Genomic DNA, 16,868 nt, shown 5'->3' with positions numbered 1-16,868 from the left:
TCATCCTCTGCTRAGTAAGAAGAATGCCCCCGAGCTTGCTAAACTCAGGAATCTGAGGCATTTCTTACTCCCCCCTGAGAAGGGGGAGAAGGAAGGGGAGATATTTGTGATGTTAAAAAAAAAAATAAATAAATAAAGTTCCTTAGCAATTGTTGAATCGCAGAGCTGTGAGGCCATGGCAGATGTGCCTAAAATTATATGCTCTTTCTGGCCGAATTATCACTAAAGGAGCAAAGTCTCAACAGATTGGGTTGTATTTGAAAATGCTCAAGTTATATTCTGGGGCAAAGAGTTCCTGTGTTTATCTAAGATAGGCAACAGGATGTGTTCTGCTGGCATTTTGGACAAGTCTGGATAGGCCAAAGGCAGACAACTCAGCTTCTAAATCTTGATTTGGGGGCAAAGACACCTTTGCTGGATGGCTTGTATTCCTCTTGATGCTTTTGTATAATGGTGTTGGATGGCAGTTTTCTGGGAATTTAAAGCTCAACAGAAGAGAAGAGGGCTGGAGGAAAGAGGGTAAGAAGGAGGATATATTGTAGTAAAATCATACCGTGGTTCCCATTGCACTTGCATGTAGAAATTGCACTGAAGCACTTTTAGAAGGGTTTGGAGGTAAAGAGCTTTGGGCCATTATTAGTATGATAGATCAGGAATGTGGTGTCCGAAGCCCTGTGTAATGGGGCTGAAATCCTGTCTCGGTGTAGAGGAAATCAAAAGGTCGGAGAAAAGTTTTCCTYTGCTGGAGGTAGTTTTCATTTAGATGCGTTTCTGAGGATACTTCACCAGACTTCAGAGGGCACATCTGTGCTAACCTTGTTCCCTAATAAAGGTCCCTTCTACAACATAAAGGTCACTCTGTTTTATTACCTGGAGGGACTCTGGCACAACGTAATCTACTTACTGTGTCAGAGAAGAGCTGAGGGTAGAGATCTGTTGTTCTGAGTTGTATCTCAGTTGAGCAGAGATGTTGGTGTGTGTGTCTTGTCTTCCARCTGTAGACCTTGCCTTTAATATGTTGCAAAAGCAAAAACATGTTCCTCTTTTTACTAAAACTGAAGCAAGAACCACAATGAGGGGCAGAAGTTCAGCGTGTTGCTCACACAGGTTAGCACAGCTGTGGGGATGTGGGGTTGAGGAGAAGTGGAAAGCAGAGTAACTGTTTGCATCGCTGCTGTATGGTAGGTCCAGCTCCTCTCGTTCCCTTGGGATGCAGGTGCAGTTCCAGGTCACGCAAACCCATTTTGGAAGACTCCTGTCACAGTGCCTCAGATTAAGCTCTTCAGTTGTGTTGAGGCATGTCTCTGTGGGCCTATAACCTAGATCAGTGAACTAATCTTTTCTTTCCTTTTTTTTTTCTCTTTTTTAACCTTCTTTTTAAACTATATTTCAGTAATCCAGTTTACAAGGTGGCCTTTGAAATATCTGCATTGGTGCCACTGGGGAAGCGGTGAGACGGCAGGGGGAATGGATGGCTGGTGGAAGAAGCGATGGCACCTTTAGCCAGTTCTGCTGATGAAGAGGGAGGTCCTTATGGAATTACACTCTGACATAAGAAAATGAGCCAGAGAAGCGGTACCACTTCAACAGCAAGCCCAGAAGATGGAAAGTCACACTAAGACAAACATCACTCCATAAGAACAGGGCAAGTATATTCTCTTCCTAACAGCTCCTACTGGTGACTTCTGAGAGGTTACTGGGCCATTTGTACCTGAGTTTACCTTGGTTACGTGAGGGGGTCCTGTTGGAATTTGGATGAAGTGAGAACTTGGGCTTCAATGGTTAGTTGCAATGTTTGTGAACTCCCTCACTGGCTTTCACTCCTTATTGATCTGAAATTCATGTTTTTAATTCTGCACATTTCAGTTTGGATTTGACATTTGTAGCAACAGCAAAAGAACCAGTACATGGGGAAAGGGAACTTCCGTGCTTTCTATTAGTTGGTGCCTCCWTTCCAGACAGAGTTGTGGTTGTTCAGAGGATGCATACAGTAAATGGTGAAGTCCTCAGTAATACGCTGCATTCTTCTCCTACATACTCACCTCACATGAGCCATTTCCTTCTGTTATGGTATGTTAAAAAAAAAATCTACATTTACAGCTGCTCCTTGCTATGGCTGTAAAGATTAAAGCCTGTAGCGAGACACATTTGTGGGAATTTTTAAATATGAATTTGCCCTGAAATTATTGGTGTTTTAGGCTTCTGAAAAGCAGAATCTGGTAGCAATACCAGATTGTGGGGTTCTGCAGAATGGTACACGTGTGTTTTCTGTCATTGCGGTTAGTGATTTTAGCAATGTGACTTTGCTGCTGAAATAAACACCTTTCATCTCCTTCTTGTTTCCCTCTCTCAAGCTTCTGTGTAAGCAACACAGTTTAGGAGAGTTTTTCTCTGCTACGCAAAGCATGGAAATTATTTATCAAGGGAGTTTAGCTACTTTGCCTGTTAGATACAAAAATCAAATGCTGCACATTTACAGCATGAGCCACAGAACAGCAGGCTTCTCCCAGGGATTACAGCTTGCAGTCCAACTCAAGCCTGATTGCCTTGGATTAGCCCAGTGYCGGTGAAAACAGTGCAGTTCAGCAATTTCAACATGTGCATGGTCTGTAGCAAAGGCTGGCAAATGGGAGCGGCACCTCTGGATGCTCACTGCTTAGYAGAAAAATTTCAGCTCAGAATGCTGTAATTCTGTTAATTTACTGCCCCCAAAGTGGAAAACCTGGCTGTTGTTAAGATTCTGTCTTTCAGAATGCAAAGACCGTTACAGGTTTGTTCTTCCAGTAGGTGCTGTCTTGCAGACAATAATGAAAAATGTGATTGACGTTGATTAGAAGGATCAAATAAATATTATTGGTAATTGCAGAAAGTAAACGGATGTACAAAATTAACGTGGTAACTTTTTTAGTCATTCCTCTTTCTCTTTCAGGTGCATCTCATTTCCTGGGTAACTTCCTGTCACCAGATGAACACAATAACACTCTGTACTGCCTGTTTGATGAGCATTAATCTAAAAGTTTTTTCAAAGCTACAGCTTTGAAAGCTACAGGAAACAGACATTTCAAATTTGTCTCGTCTCAACTACCACAAATGTACAAGTATGCACATTAGGGAAATATTCAGATTTTTCAGAAGAAATTGGATACTTCTTGATAAGGTTGGGGTAAAATTACAGAAATCTTTGTCCTGAGCTCATTCTGATGCCATACTGCTGAAGTCATCAAGAGAGGTTTGCCATTGATTAAACAGCAGTGGAACAGAGTTCTGAAAAAAATACTTTTTTAAAAAGAAAAGCCACCCTCCATAAAATACAATACAATAAAACAAAACACAACCCTTTAGAAGACAGCCTAGCCTGATGAATTAAGTCTTTGAGTCAAGAAGTGTGCAGTAAGCCGCATCCCCACAGCAGGATTTGACAACTGCACTCTCTATTGCTGCTGCAACCTTCCCAGAAGGATTTTTGTCTTTCACCCTGTTGCTTTGTCCTTTCCCCCTGCAGTCTTCCTGAAAGTTGAGACTGTAGCAGTGTATGCAGAGGCAGAATTACCTCACCCCTGCCTTTTCACACCTCTACCGCTTGGGCAYGCATTTCTTAGTCCATTTTGAGCGTACATTAATACACGCACAGCCCACTCAAATACCTCAGTAACAGCAGCGTCTGTCGTATCCCTGCCTCCCTCTTGCCTCAGTCCYGTCCCTTCCTAGGGCACAGCAACTGGTGTGCGCATCTCCCCACCTTGGCTATTTTTCACACTCTCCAAAGAGGATGGGGGTGACTTGACCGGATTYTTCTTTCCCATTTCTTTCTCCTTGAGGACTTTTAGTGCAGTCTTTGAGGTCTGCGCCCCCGCTCAGGCCCTGCTGCCCCACACGGAGGCCCAGCCTAGGTCACCCTCTCGCTGGACACCGCAACCCAGGGGCCTCCCCGGCCGGCAGGGCCGGGCCGGCTCCGCGGGCTGGCGCCGGGCCCGGGCGCTACGCGGCGGTGCCCGCCCGGCGCGGGGCATTGTGGGGCCCGCCTGGCACGGCCCGGCCCGGCCCGGCCCGGCCCGGCCCGGCCCGAGGAGTTGTGGGAGCCCCGTGGCTCCCGGTGCCGGGGGCTCAGCGGCCAGGACGCGGCGGCGCCGCCACCTCCGCTCCCTCCCTGCTGCCGCTCCGCGCCCACGGAGCGGGAGGGCGGGACGCTCGGGATCCGGCGCGCGCGCCCGGCCGTTACTAACGGCCAAGCGCGTTACTAACGCCCCGCCTCCCTCCCTCTCAACGGCTCGCGGCTTCCTCAACGTCTCTCCGCCTCGCAGCGCGACGGCGGGCTCCTATTGGCGGCGGCGCCCGCCACTCGCCGCCGCCGGGCGCTCTGGTTGGCGGGCGGGCGCGCGGCGGGCGGGCCGCGGCGGCTCCTCCCGGGCGGGCGGCTCGCAGAGCCGGTGCGCGAGCGGCGGGCGCGGTGCGTGCGGGAGGAGCCGGCAGCGTGAGGACGCGCGTCTCGCCGCCCGGAGCCGAGCCGCCGCCGCGGCCTTTCCGCCCCGCTGCCCTCCCTACCCACTCGCGCCCGCGCTGTCGCCGGACTCAGGTGAGGCGGGCGAGGGGCGGCCCCGGTTTGTCCCCGGTCCCCGTGCCTCTTTGTCCCGGGTCTTGCTGCGCCGCTTTGCCCGGGGCGCCCGGCCCCGCGCTCGGGGTTGCCTCCCGGCTGCCTCCCCTCCCTGCCAAGCGGCCGCCGCGGAGTTCCCGCTCTTTTTTTCCGCGGGCCGGCCCTCCTCGCCTCCCTCCCTCCGTCCCCGCGGCGCCGTCTCCCCGTGCCGCGAGTAACGGGCCGGGGGAAAGGGGAGCGCTCGGCAGCTGTCAGCGCTGGCGCCTGAGTCACGGGCGGGCGCTCCCGCCGCAGACATCGCGCTGGGCTGGGCTGCGCTTCCGCCCGCACTTCCTCGTCCGCCCCGCGCCGCGCGGCCGGGCCAGGCGGCAGCGAGCGAGCGAGCGAGGGAGGAGGCAGCGGCCGGGCAAGACGCAGCTTGTCCGGGGAGCCTCGAGAGCTCCCCTGCTTTGGGGCATCGGCCTGGGAAGAAGCTCCCGCTCCTGGTGATACGGCTACCTAGCTCCGCCGGGGCTAGGGAGGAACCAGTCTCGGGGACCTGGTCGCTGCTGTGCRGGGCAAGGGACCCGGCCGGGGTTGCGCCTCGGCTCCTCAACACGTCCTGAAAGGGGGCTTGAAACAACGTTTTGCTCCCGGTGTGACTTTTGAGAAGTAAGCTGCGTGGATCAGGATACACCTATTACAGGGATTACATATTTATTTAATTTCTSATGTTATTGACTTCCTCTATTTCCTTACAACTCCTCTCATTTTTTTTTTCTTGAACACCTTTTGTGCTCTTCGCTCACAGGTTATTCTTTTGTTTCATACATTTCATACATTGCAATGTCCTGAACTGCACTTTAGTCTGTCCTGCTAAACTTTAGCTAAGTGAGCAGGTCTGTCCTAAACAGGCATCTGTCAAGTAGTGCAGAAGTTTGAGGTTTAGGCTTGAAGGGATCATGTCGTAGGTGGACTCTGGCCTGCAGGCTGGGATGCCAGTGCTTAATGTTTTAAAGAAATATAAGTTAATTTGCATGGAGCAATGGAAGTTGTTGAACCATGACTTGAAAGATTGTTAAACATCCTTAACTCTCAATTACATCTTCAATCCACAGCTTACATGCGATAAAAGTTTTAACTCCAGCATAACAGCACTCTAATCAGTACAGATACTTTYGAAATTAGTCACTAGGTAACAATGTGACCAAGTTCACTAAGCCGTGCAGTTCCCGTGAAAACGGCAATTCAGGGTGCAGATCTCTATTGACTCATAGGTAGATGTGCTGGCTGTGGCTGTACCTGTCTCRCAGGTGATAAACATAAATGGAGTGACTTTTAGTACCAAAGGGGTTTGACGTCGTTCGTACTAACGACCAGAACTGCGTAAGCGCCAGACTGGGTTGCTAGTCTGACCTTGTGAAAAGAACTGCAAAGTGAAATCGGGCAGCAGCTCAGGAAGCGGCACGTCAGGAGGCTAAACTGATGTGCAGCCCCTCTAGACAGTTTTTTGTTGCACTTATTTATAGTGTATAAGAAACCTATGAATAAAAGGCACGAAAGTAAGTGTTGTGTTTTTCTGGAGATGGACAGGCAAGTTTTTCATAACCCGAAGATATCTGCAAAAGTGCTAGCAATTGACAAATACTGGGATCTGAGCATTTCCTATTTACTGGCCTGGCAGCTCCAAGTGGATCCAGCCAGCTTGGGGCTGGTGAGTTGGGTGTTGTCTCCTGGAGGAGACTTTGACCAAAAAGTTTATCAATCAGGGGAGTGTGTATGTGGATGTTTGTTTGGAAGCAGAGTGACTGAAGAGTCACACTGCGCCCATCCCAGAAGAATGAGTGTGTGACCTGAGTGGTTGTTATTGGACTTTGGTTTTGCTTTTTTTTTTCTCTAGGCTATTTCCTTGGGACCCTATTTGCCAGAGTGGTATCTTAATTCTAAGAGAAGAAAGAATGAGCTTTTATTTATTTATTTATCCCCTCTAGGTGAATGTTAATGTGCTTTAGAACTATTTTAATAAAGCCAATATGATGAAATAGCAGATTAGTAATGAATGAGTAAGAAAAAAATTTTAAAAATCTGCACAGTASAGTTTTAGGAAAGGGATTATAAAAATTTCTCACTCAGGAGGTTGAAATAATTTGTGTGTTGTTTGACGYATTATTTGGGTGGGCACTATGAAAGTGCAGATGGGGAGGGAGTGCTAAAACAGTAGCAAGTAATAGCTGTAGTACTGTGATTTGAAAAATGCATCTAGTGGAGTTGAATGCTGCAGATGCTTAAAGCAGCAATTGGCTTCTAGTACAAATGCTGAGGCTTAGATTTACCGCTGCAACAAGCTCTGTCAAAAACTTGATATTCTTTTGGCAGGTCTTTAAAAATACTGTGCTAAGTATTTATAATAACTACTGCTTCCCAGGTTATCACTCTGACAGGTTATTTGCAGGCAGATGAGAGCGAGTATGCAGGCACGGCTAGTAACTGCATGAGAATAATCTCTCAGTAAACTTGAAATATGAAGTAGCTGGCCTGCATCCTAAAATCCAGCTTTGTTCTGTGAATAGCAGGATATTGAGCAGCTGGGAGAAGGAATGTGTTTCATGCTCCGATTTCAGAGTTCTTCTGCTTCTGTTCTGAGTAGAATGAGTTACTTGAAACCTTTGCATATTGACGTCTGCTGAATCTTCTGCTCATCCTACACCCCTGGCCCTGCATCTTGCCCAGGATCACATCACTTAGAATCTAATGTAATRCAGTGCCATTTCAAATGGGCCTTTGGAGGTCCAGGCACCTTATGGTTAATCTAGGATTTCCTGAAAGGGGAAGTCAGAGTTAAGGTCTTATACCCCTCACCTGCTTTACTTACCTGTGCTTTCTTGTATGCTRCCTTCAGGTTATTGGGTAACGTGCTGGAGTTCAGTGATGACTAAAGTGAACCTTAGAGGCACAAAGTTAGCGTGCAGCTCTGCTAAGAGGTGTTCCTTGGAGCCAACTGTGTGACTTAATATGGTTTTGTTTATTCAGCTCTACCCTGTGCTCAGCGCCCTCTAATATTCATTTTTATCTTTGATTTCTTGTAGAAATAGCTTATTAGTCTTTGTTTTCCTCAGCTTATAATTGAGGCACAGCTGTTTGCATGTTAAGTAGAGAAATTGTGTGCCTGACGTTTAGTCTTCTGTGGGTTGTAAGAAGCCTATAATAGCACAGGATTGCCTACAGCAGCATTGTTTTTGCTGGCAATTACCCTAGCTCTGTGGTGGCTTGGTGACCTTATACCTTAAGTTGCCTTTCAGCTTAAGCACACCATACTTGTAACGGAGTGTTCTTGTGTAAAAAGATGCAGGAAACTACCAACCTGATTTGAATTGTGTGATGGGACAGTAACACAAATGCGGGTTCTGCAGTGGAAGCCGGTGCAAATGTGTGTTGTCCTGTAAATGAAATGCATCAGTTTACAGGGTAGCATTAGCTTCACGCCAAGGTTTAATTGTTTTCCCCTTTCCCCCTCCTCCTCTTCTGTCTCTCTCTGTCCTTTGTTTCTGTCTTACTGGTAAGTGGTTGTGAGAACTTGTTCTTGAAGCAATAATCTCGGTACTGGTTTCTCTTGCTATCCTAGCAGTTTAGCATCTGCTGACCTGTTTCCAACCCAGTCTTGTGCAGCATAATGGACTAGTTCTTGTGTGGTTGTGTGGTGGTTTGGTGTTCTTTTTTTTTTTTTTTTAATGGCCCTGTATATAGTCTGCTACAGCTCAAGGGAATATAATGTTTCTCTGAGCATCCTAAAAAGTCTAAGGAAATGCAACTTGCCAGAAACAGAGCTGTGATTRATTTTACTGCATGATACTATGGGAGTGAGGGCTACTAAGTTGGTTATTTTAACAGTGCAGAGTAGGCACTGTAAAATTGATAGTCATGGTTGTCTATTGCAGATTATTTCATTAAACCTGTCTGCATGCAACACTAATACATTTGCATTATTTGTTTCAGAAGTACAGTGCCACACATTGTGGTTTTTCTCCATGACCTCTTTATGAAATTTATGCCCCTYGAGTTTTGTATATAGCATTTGCCCTCTCCTTGTCTTTGTGACTAGAAGGTTCAAATTCTCCTGCTGTGAATATCCTAACTCTACTGGCAGTAGGAAATAAAGCCACATGGATAAGTGATAACAGTARATGGAAGCTTATGCTCAATATTGAAGGAAACTTAACTTGAAAATCTGTATCATAAAATCCCCTTAACTGATGAATACTTCTATTCATCAAGAGCTACCATTTTAATGAGTCTCAGCAGGAAATCCATTGTAATGTATGCCTCAACACTGAACCAGAGTTCTGATTTGAATGAAAGCAAAGCAGGCGTTCAAATTTATAAGAAAAGAGGGTTAGACCCATTTTACAGCTTAACATTGACAGTCCTGTATAATCTCTCTTTTTCCCCCCCCCTTCCTTTTAGGAACTTCCTGTTTAAAATGCAAGATTTAAAGCATGCTCTTGTAATAGTTTACTTCCCTTTTTATTGTTTGTAGTGATGAGAGTATCTTCAACCTTTAAAAAAGGTTAAGACTTCATGAGTTTACTTTAACTAAAAGAGCTCAAATTTATCTGGAGTGATCTATCTTTAGTCAGTCAGACTTGTCCTACCCTCAGTCCAACAAATTTCACTGACATGCACAGATTTGCTTTAAGTAGTTGAGAAAAAACATGGAAATATTGAATTGTTCCCGCAGAAAAAATGTAGAGGCTTCAATCTTTTTCTATAAATGTAACTTCAAACAGCCTTCCAAGCAGTTCCATAGGTAACAATGAACTTTCTGGCTGGAATAGARAATTCTAAAATAATTTGTGGTCAATAAGCCCTTTAGGAAGGGACTCGTATACTACAGCTTTGCTTGCTGTTTAGTACAAGAGATCGCAGTGTTGCTGTCCTTKCAATCAATAGATCAATTATTTTGAGAGAAGCATGAGTACAAATTTTTATTAATAGCATTTTTCTAAATTGATAGCCTCTATCATGGCTTAAAACATGTTAGACTATATATTTAATGATTAAGTATAAGAATTTGGCAACAAACACACAGTGTAAATTTGAAATCCAACCAGTGAACTGGAAGAGGAAGTGCCTGGCTAAGCACTTGGAACCAGTTGGTGAAGTGATAAATTGGCTTTTGACAGTTTCTTCTGTGGATGAAGAAAAATAATCTCTGACTTTAGTTACAGCTTAATCATCTAGGACTTCAAATTTATAAGAGATATTTTTTCCTTGACTTTTTTTTTTTTTTTTTTTTTTTAAATGTGTAATTAATAGAGCAAGTCAAAAGGAATGGAATTAGGGAAAATAAAAACCCAGAGTGTATCCAGAAATAGTCAATTTAATTTAAAGTCAATGAATATCGTTGTTATCTGTATTGCCTTTTGCTTATAAGTGCATTTAAAGCAATTCAAGAAGAATATTTTTTTGGGTTTAATAGAATTTGATTTTATTTTTTCTACAGATAACCGTTGAATGTCTTTTGCTTTCCATTGAATTTTCACAGTAAATACAAATATCTCTCTGTTTTTTGACATCAAGCAGCATGTTTTCAGATTTTATAGAATTGTTTAAATAAATGGATGTAGGAATATGGTAGCTATTTATAATAATTAGGTATTTAGGGATAATTGAAACTGTCACATTTCAAATTGATGTATCTGCTGACTGACCGAGAAATTCTGTTCTCTTAAAGAAAAATATAAATGCAAATAAGACAGAAATAGACTTAACTCAGCTGACATGATAGATGTGTTTAAACTGTGACTTAATTTGTGACTTACACCAGTTCACTTACATTTTATCTTCTGGGCTGTGTGACAGTATGAATGTTAATAGTTGATCCTAACGATTTTTTTTTCTTAAAGCAGTAAGATGTGAATTATCTTAACAGCTCTTTCCAAACCCAAATAGCATTTATTAACTTAAACTTGAAGTTTAATGTGGTGTATTATGGGGAATATAAAATAAGAATACGTGAATGTGTTGAGCAAGATGCATTAGCTGTAATTTTGCTTTAAAAGGGAAATTCTCAGGTTTAATGGATTGACTGGTATAACTTCTGAAGATAAGCTTTCAGGGTATTTTCTGTGTAATATGAGCATATACATTTACATCGTCATTTCTTCCTCTTTCTCCATGTAGTAAGCGTTTAGTCTTTAGTCTTCTCTTTTTTTTTTCCCTCCAAATATTAAGCTTTTCCTATTGAGCAGATTCATATAAATAGACTTTAATTCTTTAAAGCTCTAAAAATTTGATGTAGATTTAACTGCTGGAACCAGGGMAATGCATTGGATTATTACTTATCAAAAGAAAACTGCATTAATGGTTCAGTTCTTTCCTTCTGGAGGTGAAGGGAAGAGGTCTGCAAAGACTGAAGTAGGGCACAACAGGGTGCTGTGTTAGGTTGTGGAAAATGTTGCTAATTATGGAGGAAATACATCAAYCTTTCTGCTGCTTTGTTTAGTATTTCCTCATCTTAGCCTGTTATAGCAAAAGGCAAACTTCAGTAGACTCTTCCAAATTGTATTTACTACCAGACTAGTGCAATGTCATGGTATCTCAGTCTGCTTTTAGGGAAATTTACATCTCCCCACCATCTCCCCCCAAAAAGGGGAGAGGTGTGTGTGTGTGTATATGATGGCTTTTCCTATAATTACAGAAGGGAGAAAACATTTGGTGATATATAGCCTTAACTGTAACAGCTCGGGCTGAATTCCTGCTTCAAGTACCTTTGCATTCCTCCAAATTGAAGAGTGGGTGTCCTTTCTTCCCTTTTAATATAGAAATCAGTGCTCAGGAAACGCAGACAGGACAGCATGGTTGGGTGAGTTCTAAAATGACAAAAAATATCATGTGTTTTAATGCTGTTTCTTTTTAAAGTCTGATATATTTGATACTTGGAGAAGAAACCAGAGGTGGGGAAAAGGGGAAACCAGCTACGAAGTTGGCTGAGGTGTCCGGAGCAGGCAAATGCTCTTTGGATGCTGTGTGGCTCAGAGGGCTTTCTGTAGACCAGTGGCTAAGTAGGGGGTCATGAAACTCTGCAAGACCTTGGAGGTAATAGGGAAGTGTTGCAATCGGAGTATTTCAACATTTTCAATCCCTCTTGAACTTAATATTTATGGCGGTGAAGTCGTTTTCGACTTGGCCTCTGCCTGTGTCTTGAAGCCTAAGGCTACCGAGCTGTCCCTTCGGTGGAGGAGTGGCTGTTCTGCTGTCCAGCAAAAGGCCCTTGCTCCCTGCTCCCAGTTTCCAAGATCACCCTTCAGAAGCAGAGGTGGGTCCCTCTGCACAGGTAGAAAAGGGCAGGCAAATGCTGCAAGGGTGGCTGCTTGCTTCCCGTGCCAGAGGTTTTACCAACTGTTTCTGTAGCTGCCACTAATGGTGACCAGCAGAACTATCTGAAATGAGAATAAAAGTATTAAACWTAGCAGAAGCTTTGCACGCCCTCATAATTTAGTATGGTAGAATGAGCTGTCAGCATCTAGAAAAGCTTGATTCCTACTATAGTGTAAGATAATCCTTTTTAAACTGGTTGTCACTCATATTTGCTCTTTTCCTTGATTCTTGCATGAGCTGGAAGAAAATTAGTATTACGGATGCTGAGCCTGAAACAAATTTGCACTTAACATAAGCAAGAATAATCATTCCGATGACTTGATCCATAGCCACATACGTGTAAAATAGTCATCTCTGAAAGTGAGCTCTATTTTTTTCCCCTTCTGTTTTAAGTAGATATATTTATTCCTTTTTTTTCCTTTTGTGCTGCAAGAACTGTAAGGATGATAAGGAGTGATAACTGAAAATGATATAATTTATATAAAACTGTATCTTTTTCTACATAGACAGAAGAGACTGCCTTATACTGATGTGTCCCCAAATTCTTGGCAGATATCGTCTTAGCCATAAATCAGAATGTTAGTGAAGGGATGAAAAGTGACCTTGAGATAAAACTTGGGACGTTTCTTTTTTTGTTCCCTTTTCTTCCCCTTGGATGTGACGTCCCTGGAGAAGTCTGTGCGTCTGATCAGACCTTTTGCCATCCATGAAGTCTCCTGAAACAAGTCTTCCAGCAAAACGGCTTGAACAGCAGGGATGGGCAATGGTTCTCTGAACTACAGCTGTCTCCTTAAGCAGGATTACTTTGCTAAGTGGTCATGAAGAATGTATTCTCCCCCTGGAATGTTTTCCTTGTGGGCATAATGTCTCTGGAAGAGGAATTCTCTGCTCTGCTGAGAAGGCATGTACTGTACGTGCACTAATGAGAAACAACAGTTGCAGAAAGTGTATTATGCAGGATTGTAAACTTTGAATATTTATTCAAAGTGAATGAGGTTGGGTAGCAGCCAGCCGAGTTTTGTCATGCTAAAGACTGGCCTTGAAATTAAGCGAAGGCTGCCCTCCCCCTCCCTAAACCAGTGTTTGGTTTGTTTAAGCAATGCGCGTGTGAGCTTAATAGAACCGATTAACTTCCCCAGCGCCCCGTACGTGGGAATGGGTCTTTGTGTCTCACTGCAGGGAGAAGGTGCACTTAAAGCCTGGGCAAGCCTGTCCTCGTCAGCACTAACCCAGCTCGATTTAGTAATGCTGGTGGTTAGGTTTGCTTTATGGCCTGCACCGCAGTTGCCCAAGATCTTCTCTGTGCTTGTATAACCCATGGAGGAGCCTATGCTATCCCATAGTCACTGTCTTATTAGCTGGGCCTGGCCTTTCCAGATTAGCAGTAATTCATGTTGTGTTCACATGTGCTGTCCTTGCAGCTCTTGACTGTGGCGTGGATCTAATCTTGATCTCAGTAGTAGAAAGAAAAGGAGACTGCTAAGCTGATGGTGCCTTACTTGTGTATGACCTATTATCTTCGTAATTTGCCCCGAAGTTCTCATTTCACAGAGCAAACCTCCTGTGTCAGCTGTTAGAGTAGAATGTAGAAATCCTGTTCCATACACATCAGAAAGTGATGCTTGGCAGCTGATTAAGAGAACTGGCTGCACAGCGATTGAGAAACACTTTTTCCAAGTTCCTTGTTCTGCAGATACCTGGCGGATGCCTTCAGGACACCTGGAAGTTGTCGAGTCCCCTTCAATTCTTTTCTTCTAAGGTGTAGTCTGATCGGTAGATCAGTTCACCTTTTGTAATGCAGGTATCACTTTATACGTTAGATAAACACATTCCTTGTTCTTCCTTCTAGAAGCACAGAGAGAAGGCACTTTAATGCTGTACCTTGTGTTTAACTTACTTTAATAAACATGGTGGCTGGCAAGTCTGGGCAGCACTATAGTCAAACTGAATTTGCAACAATAATTGCCAGCAATCTGCATTCCAGTTGTGAAATAAATCTTTCAACAATGTAGTGTGTGCGTCAGAATGTGACTAGAGAGGAAAGCAGTGAACTAGAGTAAGCCTCATAGCGACCATTGTGAATCCCAAATAAAGCTGAAGCAGAAGAAATGAGTCTCTGTGGCAGCCCAGCGTTCTGAACAAAAAGGGTAAGTGTATCAATGCTTCTGCTCAGGAGACTAKAAGTACTACACGTGGGGGACTCTTAGCATTAAATTCTTGTGCTTGCTTGATGTTGCATTCTTTAGCAGGATAGCTGAAACTTAGAATTCTTTAGCTTTGTCTGAAGCCTCGGGCGCTGTATGTCACAGTCTGCTGAGCTTCAGAAACAGGTAAATACGACCAGTTCRGCTGTCTCGGCTTCCTGATGGCTTTTGCCTCTTCCTTCCTCTYCCCCCCCCACCCCTCAATATTTGTTTCTCAGCCCTAATGTTTCRGACTTCAGCTTTCCTATAGGCATTACTTACAAATTAAATCTACGTTAGAGAACCTTGCAGTTTTCCTTCCCATTAGTCCCCTGGTATATGCAGCTGTAAAGCATGAGTCTAATCGCTCCTAGCTACCTGAGACCTGAAGAGTTTGTTAGTGAATTCATCTTTGCTTTGTTTTTTAGTGTTGTCAGTTCATGGTTACTGTAGACAGTCTGGCCACTTAGCTGGGGGTCTCATTGTACTTCTCAGTTGCTCTGAAGTGCAACTGTTGCTGCTGTTTTGGTGAACTATATTCAGCTGTCTGGGGAAAGTGAAATAGCAGAGTGTGCAAAAAATAAGGCAAGTATTATCAGATCAGAGTTTGATCAGTAATGTTCATATGCCAGGAATCCTTCTCAAACATACAGTTTAACATTGGCCACTTCTCAAAGTTAGATTTTTTTTAATGATCTCCTTTAACAAAGAAASAAGCTTCTTCATTGAGGATTTAGGTGTAATAAATAGACCTGTAACTGTCCAGTAATGCTGTAATTATCTAGTGCAGAAGTGTTGTCTTGCCCGTAGAAGTGGTGTATATCCTTTTCACTGTCAAAAGGATTTTCATGCAGACGGTTCTGTCGCAACCTGCGGAAGGTGAGCCAGGCTTGAGAAGAGCCTGTGAACTGTATCCCTGAAACACCGGAGAAACGTGATCTGTATAAACAAAGGGAATTAACTTTAGTCTAAATGTGTTTGCAGCGCTATTTGCTGTTCATTCTTTTTCTCACCCTTATACTTGGTATAGCCTTTTGCAGCGCTGGCGTGAAGGCTGCTAGACAGGTCTTGTGTGTGGAATCATTCCATGGGAATTTGCAGAAAGTTCTGTCAGCCTCTTACTACTACACATGCAGAAAAAGTGGCCTGATCATCCACATATACCCTTTTCACGTGGCCTCCAAGTTTTAGAACTTAAAATATGTAAAATAATGGTCTAAATTGGAATGTGTATGGTGCATTTGTCTGGTTATTTTATGTTCTCCATAGCCCTCCATAGTGTTTCATAAACATTATAGAATCTCCTCAATATAATTAACTAAAATAGGGAAATGCTTTTGAATTAAAGCTACATATCCCAATGTAGTAATTTCTCTTTGCTAGAAATGAGTTTAAAGCCTAAAACCCAGTTAAATGACAGTTTGGATTATTCTTACTAAAAGGCCCCTCATTGCCTAGATAGTACTGTAGTACTTGTTACTAAACGTGGTACTAAAGCTGTTGCCATGGATGCTCTTGAGTATATGGTTTCTGGTTCTGCTTCGACCATTACCTTGGTAGTTTAAGATAGGCCAAGCTCATCTCACTGAGCAGCGGTGCAGTCCCGGAACAACGAATCTGTGGCTGCTGAGAGAGTAAACATTGCGGAAGGGGGAATAATACAAATAGTTCTGGAAAATTAAATTGCAAACAGATAACGTGATATACTTGCAGCAGTTGTAAACACTGTAATCCAGAGGAAGGGGCCTTAGTAGAGGCAGCTTTTCTTGAAGCAGGACAAGGCTTTTGTTTCTAGATTTTTTGTTTGTTTGTTTKAAGTGCTTGATACTTTACTGTATATTGATACTGTATAAGGAGAGAAGCCTGTGAAAGTTCCTGACACAAACCGTAAGGCTGTAACTGCAAGAAAGGCAAGGTAAACTTTTGTCCCTATGATTTTCTTGCAGTGAAATGGTCAGACTTACCTAACCTCCAAAGGAAATAGTGTCTTAATAAAAAGCCCAAGTTTAATTCACTCGTCTCAAAAGAATCTGCAGGCAAATGTGTGTAAAGGGTTCTTGACTTTTTTAAAACTTTTTTAAGGTTGGCTATGTACTACGACTGTCTTGCCSCTGCCTTCCCTTCGGGACTGTACAGGCTCCGTCTCCCCTCATCTGTAACTGCATGACGTCTCGGTGGCACCTATGTAGCTGGCTAAGTGGAAGAAGACGGCTGGTTTTTGGCACCTGGAAAGAAGGGTGGCGGGGGGAAACCAAAAAGCTACATACACCCAGCCAGAGAAGGAAGACGGGCCATCCTTTTTRGGAGTTTAAATGTTGTCTTCCTAGTATTGTTTCCAAAAGTGAAACACTGTAGTCACTTCCCTATTAACCCATTATGTCCTCTTATTCTCTTATTAATAGCTCTCTAAAGTGAGATTGGACCAGCCTATTGTTTTTCATTTTCAATTTTTGTTTTTCTCCTTGGTACCTATAGACTACTATAGTACCAGAAAGAATATTGTTAATGGTATCCTCAACTCTCATCTGGCAGTTGCACAATATTCATATGAAGATAAATGTCCTTGCCCCACATAATTATCTACACCCAAAATGCAAACCACCAAGCAAACAAATTGCTTCCTAATTTGTTCCTAAAATGCTTGCGTTCGGAAAAACGCTGCTGTAAAGCTGCAGGACTGGCCAACTTGACTACTTGAGGGTTTTCTAGAAATGTCCAGTGAAACACAGCATGAGAAA

General features: G+C 43.5%; 1 protein-coding gene across 1 annotated transcript in view; it reads left to right on the top strand.

Annotated features, from left to right (window-relative positions):
- The first annotated feature begins 4,511 nt into the window (after positions 1–4,511).
- The window catches only part of MYH9 (myosin heavy chain 9), a 69,503-nt gene continuing 57,146 nt past the window's right edge, over positions 4,512–16,868 (top strand). The window contains exon 1 of the mRNA XM_026052243.1: positions 4,512–4,573. The gene's annotated coding sequence lies outside the window, so the exon portion shown is untranslated. The remainder of the gene's footprint in view (positions 4,574–16,868) is intronic.

The sequence above is a fragment of the Nothoprocta perdicaria genome, unplaced genomic scaffold (genome assembly GCF_003342845.1).
Source record: "Nothoprocta perdicaria isolate Ctin4 unplaced genomic scaffold, notPer1 scaffold_86, whole genome shotgun sequence".
Taxonomy (NCBI): domain Eukaryota; kingdom Metazoa; phylum Chordata; class Aves; order Tinamiformes; family Tinamidae; genus Nothoprocta; species Nothoprocta perdicaria.
The sequence above is the reverse complement of the archived record's forward strand: the minus strand, read 5'-3'. Positions and strand labels throughout refer to the sequence as shown.